Source organism: Muscardinus avellanarius, assembly GCF_963383645.1.
Source record: "Muscardinus avellanarius genome assembly, chromosome: X".
Taxonomy (NCBI): domain Eukaryota; kingdom Metazoa; phylum Chordata; class Mammalia; order Rodentia; family Gliridae; genus Muscardinus; species Muscardinus avellanarius.
Window position 1 is genome coordinate 82,219,308 of NC_137792.1, and position 7,806 is coordinate 82,227,113.

At 35.5% G+C, this 7,806-nt stretch overlaps 1 pseudogene across 1 annotated transcript; it reads right to left on the bottom strand.

Moving 5' to 3' along the window:
• Nucleotides 1–219: 219 nt before the first annotated feature.
• LOC308278966 (tyrosine-protein kinase Fer-like) lies at nucleotides 220–1,224 on the bottom strand (annotated as a pseudogene). The gene is made up of 2 exons: nucleotides 1,168–1,224; nucleotides 220–1,080 (listed from the first exon to the last, which is right to left on the bottom strand). The product of its transcript is annotated as a tyrosine-protein kinase Fer-like (transcript).
• Nucleotides 1,225–7,806: the final 6,582 nt, after the last annotated feature.

Genomic DNA, 7,806 nt, shown 5'->3' on the forward strand with positions numbered 1-7,806 from the left:
TGGAAGACAGCGGACTGTGAACTGAGCCTGAGGTAGACAGTGCTTTTGAGAAACATCAACAATCCTGGGTGTGAAAAAGTTAGATCTTTGTGACCCCTTACGTTTAGAACCAATGTTTTCTTATTTACAATGGTTATAGTGACACATGTTTTAAGTTAGTAAGTAAACTCAGAAGAATGTTGCAGGTAATGTGGTACCTCAGTGTTAATGAGAAGAAAACTAATACTCTGCTGGAGACAGAGCCCCTAAGGCTGAGTTTGGCACTGTTGCATCACTGAATTTCTTCTTCATGACAGCTAGCTCTTTCTGAGGTTCATTGAACTTGGGGGCGGTTTTCAAATTTGTAATCCCAATACTTCAGCATTATTTTATAATATTCTCTGAACACTGTTGAGAGACTGACATCCAATATCCTCTTTCCACTTGCTCTTGTGCTTGCTGATTTGTCATTCCAGGGTATGGACAGACCCCTAAGCTGAAGGTCTCCCACAGAAGGATGCCAAAGCTCCATGCGTCACTCTCAGAACGATATCTCCCATAATTAAGAGCTTCTGGTGCTGTCCATTTAATGGGAATCTGCTTTAAGTCAGAAGATGAATATACACCAACATCCTCTTGACAAGACATTCCAAAGTCACTGATATTCAGAACATTATTTTCACCTCCAGGCAGTTTCTTGCGGCAAGGTCCCTGTGCATACAATTTTTTACTCAAGATACGCCATTCAGAAGCAGCATCTAAGGAAAATTTCACTAACTGAGTTTTAGTTCATCCTTCTTTCTCAGAATGAAAAGGAAAGGAAATTGCCTCCTGGAACCAGTTCCTTAATGATGTAGATAGGCTATCTGTGTGCGCGAACTCCTATAAGTTTGACAACATTGGAATGATTATGTTGCTTGAGGATTTTGGCTTCTTGTAAAAACTTTAATTTCATTTCCTGGGAAAGATCTTCTTTATATGTTTTAATAGAGCAACATCAATTTTATCCTTTAATGTGTCCTTAAATATGTCTTCAAAATTTCCCTTGCCCAGTAATTCTCCTAATGTAACATCTTTATGATTGAGAACCCATTTCTTATTCTACCAGTTATGGACATACATATTCTATGATGTTCTTTACTGGAACATTACTTTTTTTTTCCACTTTAAAAATTGAGATGAATTTACCATTTTAAAGTGTACTAATCGATGGTTTTTAGTATAGTCACTATCTTGTGGAGTCATCGCCACTGTCTAATTTCAGAACATTTCTCTCACCCCAAAAGAAGCCCCATGTGCGTTGACAGTAACTCTTAATTCTCCCCTTCTCCAAGCCCCGGGAAACCATTAATGTACTTCCTGTCTATGGATTTGCCTATTTTGGACATTTCATTAAGTATGAAATCATGCAATATTGTGGCCTTTTGTGTCTGGGTTCTTCCACTTTGCATTATGTTTTCAAAATTCATTTCATAGCATGTATCAGTACTCCATTCCTTTTTATGGCTAAGTAATATTTCATTGTATGAATGTATCATTTTGTTTATCCATTGATCAGCTGATGGACAGGAACAATGATTTTAATTAAGTATTGTAAGTTCAACATCAGTGTGTACACAATTATAATTGATGTCATGATTATACATGGTGTGAACAGAATGCTGTTTAGAAATTATTTGTAAATTATTTGTCAGCATTTCATGCAAGTGTGATTATTTTCTAAGGCCCCTTCTAGCTCTGGTTTTATGAACTATGTGAATGTAGTATTTTCATCAATAAAGCTTAATGCGTTGAGCATTAGTTTAAAATTTGAGAACTATGTTAGGCGGATATGAAATTATTTGCCACATATTGTAATGATCATGTTTTGAATTTATTTCAATATGCAGTATTTGAAAAAATGTCAATACATAAAGGAAAGGAAATGAGTATAATTGAGTCAATATATTTTTAAACAATTTTTATAATTTAGCAAACATTGCATCTTAATATAAGTCACTATTAAAATTATGTCCTTGTGAAAAATGTGATGTCATTTTTCTCTTTTTTGTGATCATGTAAAATAGATTCCTTTTCTTTGCTACATATGTTCTGTTTATTTTTGATAAGCTATTGCTTGCTCCTATGAAATGTTTTACTTGTTGCTATTTCATATTTTGCTCCCTACCCCCAACCCTCTCCACACAAATTGTTCTGTGTTTTTTTAAAGTCATACTGTGCCTGTCTTATGGTTTTAAGAGTGGATAATATGCAAATATTATGAGAAATAGGCAAATATTTTGTCCTTTTCTGAGGACTTAATTCAAGATTTTGTTATGGATTGAGTGCACTTAATTTTTCTTAACTTTCTTCCCACTTCCCTTCCCTCTCTCCCCTCCCCCTGTTATTCTCTTCCCTTCTTTTGCCCTCTTTTTCTCTTCCTCTCTTATTTCTCTTCCTCTTTTGACCTCCTTTCTAGCCTCCCTTCCTTTTTCTGTCAATGTAATCACTTTGTTTCTTTCAGGTGAGATTGGAATGAAATTGTTCAGCTGTGACCAGAAATTTATTTTCCTGAGTAGATTGCTGAGAATTATGAATGAAGAGGGCCTATTTGCATCTCCTTAAATTATTGAGTTATCTGCTTTATTGCTCCATGTGGGAAACCTAATATTGTACATTACTGTATTTTAACTTGTTGACTAACTTCTACATGTTTATTTTCAGTAATGGCTGGAAGTGTTAATTGTTCCATATTTTTAGCACAATGTGCTGCATATACTTCCCAACAAACAAATAAGGTTACATGTGTACAGAATTTAACTTTTGGTTAACTAACTATTGCCTGGGTTTAGTCCCCCTTCCCATTTGAAATGCTTCCTTTTTACTGTTTGAAACTGAAAATAAACAATTATTGAACAATTTTTAATTTACCTCATTTTAAAAGTCATTTTAAATTTATTTGGCCTGTTTTTAATATTAGTCACTAAAAACAGAGTGGGAGCAATGTCTTATGAAATGCCTAGGAATCATTTTATATAGTACATATTACAACATTAAAATCTGTTTAAAAGAAAAAGATACCAGCACTCACTTGTCCCTTGCCAGGTTTTCTTGTAATTAGACAAATCTGAGGGGAATCAAAAGTTAATTGTGTTTTAATTCTACAGCTCTAGGAGCTTTGTATTGCTGAACTTTCATCTGGAAAAGTTTCACAGTGACATTTTTAAAAGAAATTTTTTTAATCTACTGAATTCTACCAGTGTAACCTTTTTTCTAAATAAAGATAGTTTTCTCAAATGATTGTATATCATTGTGTATATTGTTGCTTATTCAGAATAATGTAGCAAAATTAAATCAGTAAGCGTTATAGCCCTTCTTTTTGTTCTATGAACTACATTATTGTCCATGTATCATCCTATAATATGAAAAATACCTTGTTTGAGTACTTTGGCACTTGGAGTACCCAGTAGTCTGTCCATGTAATCTTCAGTTTCTTGGAAACAGTGGTATTTATACAAATAAATTTCTCAGAGACAAAAAATGGTATGATTTTTAAAAGGATTAAGAAATGCTGAGCATATCTTAAATTTTCAAAGGGGATGTGTATTGTGATACCCCTTTCAGGTCTTTGTAATTTGTAGAAGTTGATGAGAAAAATAATTACTTGTGGGAGACTGTTCTATTCACTTAACTGTAAGGCTCCATAACGTGCCTAGCATAAAATGAAATATTGAAATGATTTTTAGCTTTGAGAAAATACCTGGTTCACTTCATAATCATTTTTCTGAAGCAGTAAGAAGGAGCTTTCCAGTTGTTATGTTACATTCACATTTTAAGCATCAAATAATTGTGATTTTGAACAGAAAGTAAATACTAATTAGTGTGATAATTCCTTTTTGTTCCCCAGTCATTGAATACAGGTAAGGTTTGGTTGTGGCCTTGCTAGAAATGCATTGACAGTGGAAAATTAAGTATAACTGCAAAAATAATTCATGTTGGGACTAGGATATCTGTACCATAGTGACAGCTATTTTTTTAAATATCTTTGTTCTAGGTACAAGGGAGTATATAAACCAACTCCAGTCCCAAGGGCACTTCTGATATAGCTTGGAAAATAAGGGCCAAATGAGTGCTAGCAAACTTTTCTTTATAAGGCCAGATTGTAATTTTTTTTTGTGTGTGTGTGGTACTAGGAATGGAACCCAGGGGCACTCTACTTTTGAGCCTCACCCCCAGCCCTATTTTTTTATTCTTTATTTTGAAACAGGGTCTCACTGAGTTGTGGAGGGCCTCGCTAAGTAGCTGAGGCTGTCTGCGAACTGCGATCCTCCTGTCTCAGCCTCCTGAATACGAGGGTAACAAGTGTGTGCCACCATGCCCTTCCAGACTGTAAATATTTGAAGCTTTGTGGGCCAAGTGGTCCTGCTGCAACTTTTTAGCTCTGCAATTGTAGCATGAAAGCAGTGATAAATAATACAGAAATGAATCGGCCTTGCTGAGTTCCAGGAACACTTGTTTATAAAATATTGAGAGCCTGGATTTGGTCTGCAGGCTATAGTTTGCCATCTCTTGCTATGGAGAGTGGAGTCTCTTTTAGGAGATTCATTAAAAAATATACTTGAGTGACTCTTAATGCACCAGAGGTACAGCCATAATTTAAAACAACCCTGTTCTCATAGTGCTTCCATTTTAGACAATAGAGACAATATGTAATGTTAGGTAGAGGGAGGAGATCTGAGGAAAAGTAAACCCAAGTAAGGAATGTAGATGAGGTAGGACTTACCATTTTACATACAGAATGATTATGAAGTGAAGATGAACAAAACAGGATATTTTGAGGCAGCTATCACAATATGAATTCACAAGTAATGTGAGTAGGAGCTATCCCTGATTTTCAGCTCATTTTTTGGAACTTAGATGAAGATTATGTAATGTTCAAAATCTTTCTCTTTTAGTGAATGGCATTTTTTAGAAATGTGTTCTTTAATGAGCTTGGGGGTATTTATTCCCACCTTCCCACTTGTAAAATGAATACATTTTACAATGGGATAACGCGTATTTTTACTGATCTATCACATTCAATTGCTTCTTAAAAAGGATAGCTCTAAGGTGGCAGGTATTGTCTCCACCCCCTCCCTGTCTTGTTCCAAAGAACTCTGAAACCTTTATAACTAATCTTGGATCTACCTGGAATTGATGGAAAGTTGAAAAGAATGTAGTTGTTTTACCTTTGGTTGAACAGTAGGAGCAAAAAGAAAAAAAAATTCCTCCCATTGGTAAATGATTACAATTTGTTTTTGGAAAGTAGCCTATAGTATAGAACCATTTTTATTTTATTTCAGGAAGCATATTCACCAAGTATGGGTAGAAATCCTAATAGCCTTATTTTCCAACAATTACATAATCCATTTGTATTCTTTCACGTTCCAAAAAAGTTTATTTTCTTATACAGTATTTTAAAACCAAAGAGAAAATTTGGTTTCTGGGTGAAACTAGTCCAAAAGAGGGTTAATATTCTAAAAATTCATTTACATTTGAGTTACCAATCAGCACTGAGGAACTGGAAGACCACACATAGAAGGTAATATGGTCAGTTATAGGACTTACAATATCCATAAACTAAAAAGCTAGTTGCAGTAGGAAATGTTTCCTGGCATTAAGCCCTCAAAGAAACCTTTTTTTTTTTTTTTCATTTTCAAAGAAGCCAAGCCTTTTCAGTGAATAAAACAAAAGGAAGTATGTTGTAATGTCTCAATTCATGTTAATAAGGGTATTTCCCTCCCTCCCTTCCTCCCTTCCTTCCTTCCTTCCTTCTGCCTTACTGAAAACGGAACTGAGGAGCATTCTACCTTCAAGCTACACCCCCAACCCTATTTTTTATTTATTTTGAAACAGGGTCTCACTGAATTGCAAAGGGCCTAAGTAGGTGAGGCTGTCCACGAACCACAATCCTCCTTTCTCAGCCTTTCAAATACTGGGATTACAAGCATGCACCAGCAAGCCCGGCTTAGTAAGGGTATTTCTACAGCACAAAAATATGTGTTAGGTAAACAATAAATTTATAACAGGCATACTTGTAATTACTGATCTCTAAGCCTCTTAGACTGAAGCTTAATAGTTATCTCATTATAAAAAAGCATAATTTAAAGGTTTTTAAATTATAACATTTCTGGACACTCAGAGCCAGAGATTTTATTGTGTCTAGAGTGTAAAATGAACTGCTTAGATGGTAATTCATGCTAATTGAATACAGATTTTGTTGTATTTATAGAAACAAGTAGACAAGAATAACAAGGGCGAGTCAAAGTAAGGACTACAAGTGTGGTAACTTGAGAAGATATACCTTGATGTAAGGATCTTTGCTTTTTGCTCCTGATTCTTAGATACTGTTTTGAGCTGTAATGGCCATTTCTACATGGGTCAGGATTAGCTTAAGTACTTTGATGTGTTGTAAAATGGAGGTGATTAATGGAGGAAGGAAACAAGATTCTGATTACAGGCACAGAGCACATAAGGTCTAGAAATACATAATTGCAAATCAGAAATAATCTTTATTTTAGGGATAGGGGCTAGAAAATGACCTGGTACTTAACCTCTATTTTAGTCTGATCTTTTTTGTCAGATGACAGCTGTGTCCTTGAACTTAGGTATCAGATGGATAAAACACTACCATTTCCTCTGTCCCCACAAAATTTTCTTGTATTTTAACTAAATGATATTGTACCATATTCAAGGACTTCACTCACAAGGGCATTATTTTTTTTAATCCAGGGCCTCACAAATGATAGGCAAGTACTCTACCACTGAGCTACATCTCCAGCCTCAATGACTGTCACTGTAATTTCATGCACTATGTAATAGAACTTATCTCTTGTTACATATTTCACCATTATCAAGGAACATTTATGAGTTTTAATTGGATGCGTAACTGCTAGCTACTGTTAGGCAGAGACCTTTTGTGCTTTCCAGGGTAATTATTCCAAGACATCATTAATAAAGACAAAACCTGTGTGGTGGTACATGCCTATAATCCCAGCATTTGGGAGGCTGAGGAGGATCGCAGATACAAAGCCAGCCTCAGCAACTTGGCAAGACCCTGTTTTAAAATAAGCAGGTGTATCTCAGGTAGAGTGTACCTTGGTTCAGTCCCCAGTACAAAAAAAAAATAATGCTTACAAGATATAAGCAGGAAATGAAATTTAAGGCATTCATTCCATATGTATCTTGAAACCAGTTACATTTGAAGAGGAGGGTGAATATTTGGTAAGAATTATCTCAGACAGTGATTTGAGAGGTCTTGCTTATAACAGATTGATTTAGGAAGGCTTCATGAAGGATTTGTATTTGGGAAGCTAGTTTACTTCTACTTAGAGGGTGTAGGTCAGCTGGGCATGATGGCGCATGCTTGTAATTCCAGTCTTTGTGAGGCTGACACAGGAGGATAGAAGTTCAAGGACAGCTTTGGCAACTTAGGCACTTTGCACTCAGTGACACCCTGTCTCAAAGAATAAAAATTAGGGCTGGGGTTGTAGCTTGGGGGTAGACTATCCCTGAGTTCCACCCCTAGTACTGAAAAAAAAAAAAAAACAAACAAACAAAAAAAACGAAGTGTAGGTCCTTTGGGGTCTGGTTTAGCCCTAAATTGGCACTGGTGGAAAGAGGAAGTTGAACTTGAAATCCAGACCAGTTCAGATGCTATGTAGAATCCTTAAAGCCAACTTGTTAATCAGATCAGATTTGAGAGGCAAATTTTAACACTTTGGTTTACTGTGCCATACTACCTTAAGACTTTTCATTTGGTCAATTTTTTCTTAAAAAATAACTACTAAGCATGGCATCACTAATTTT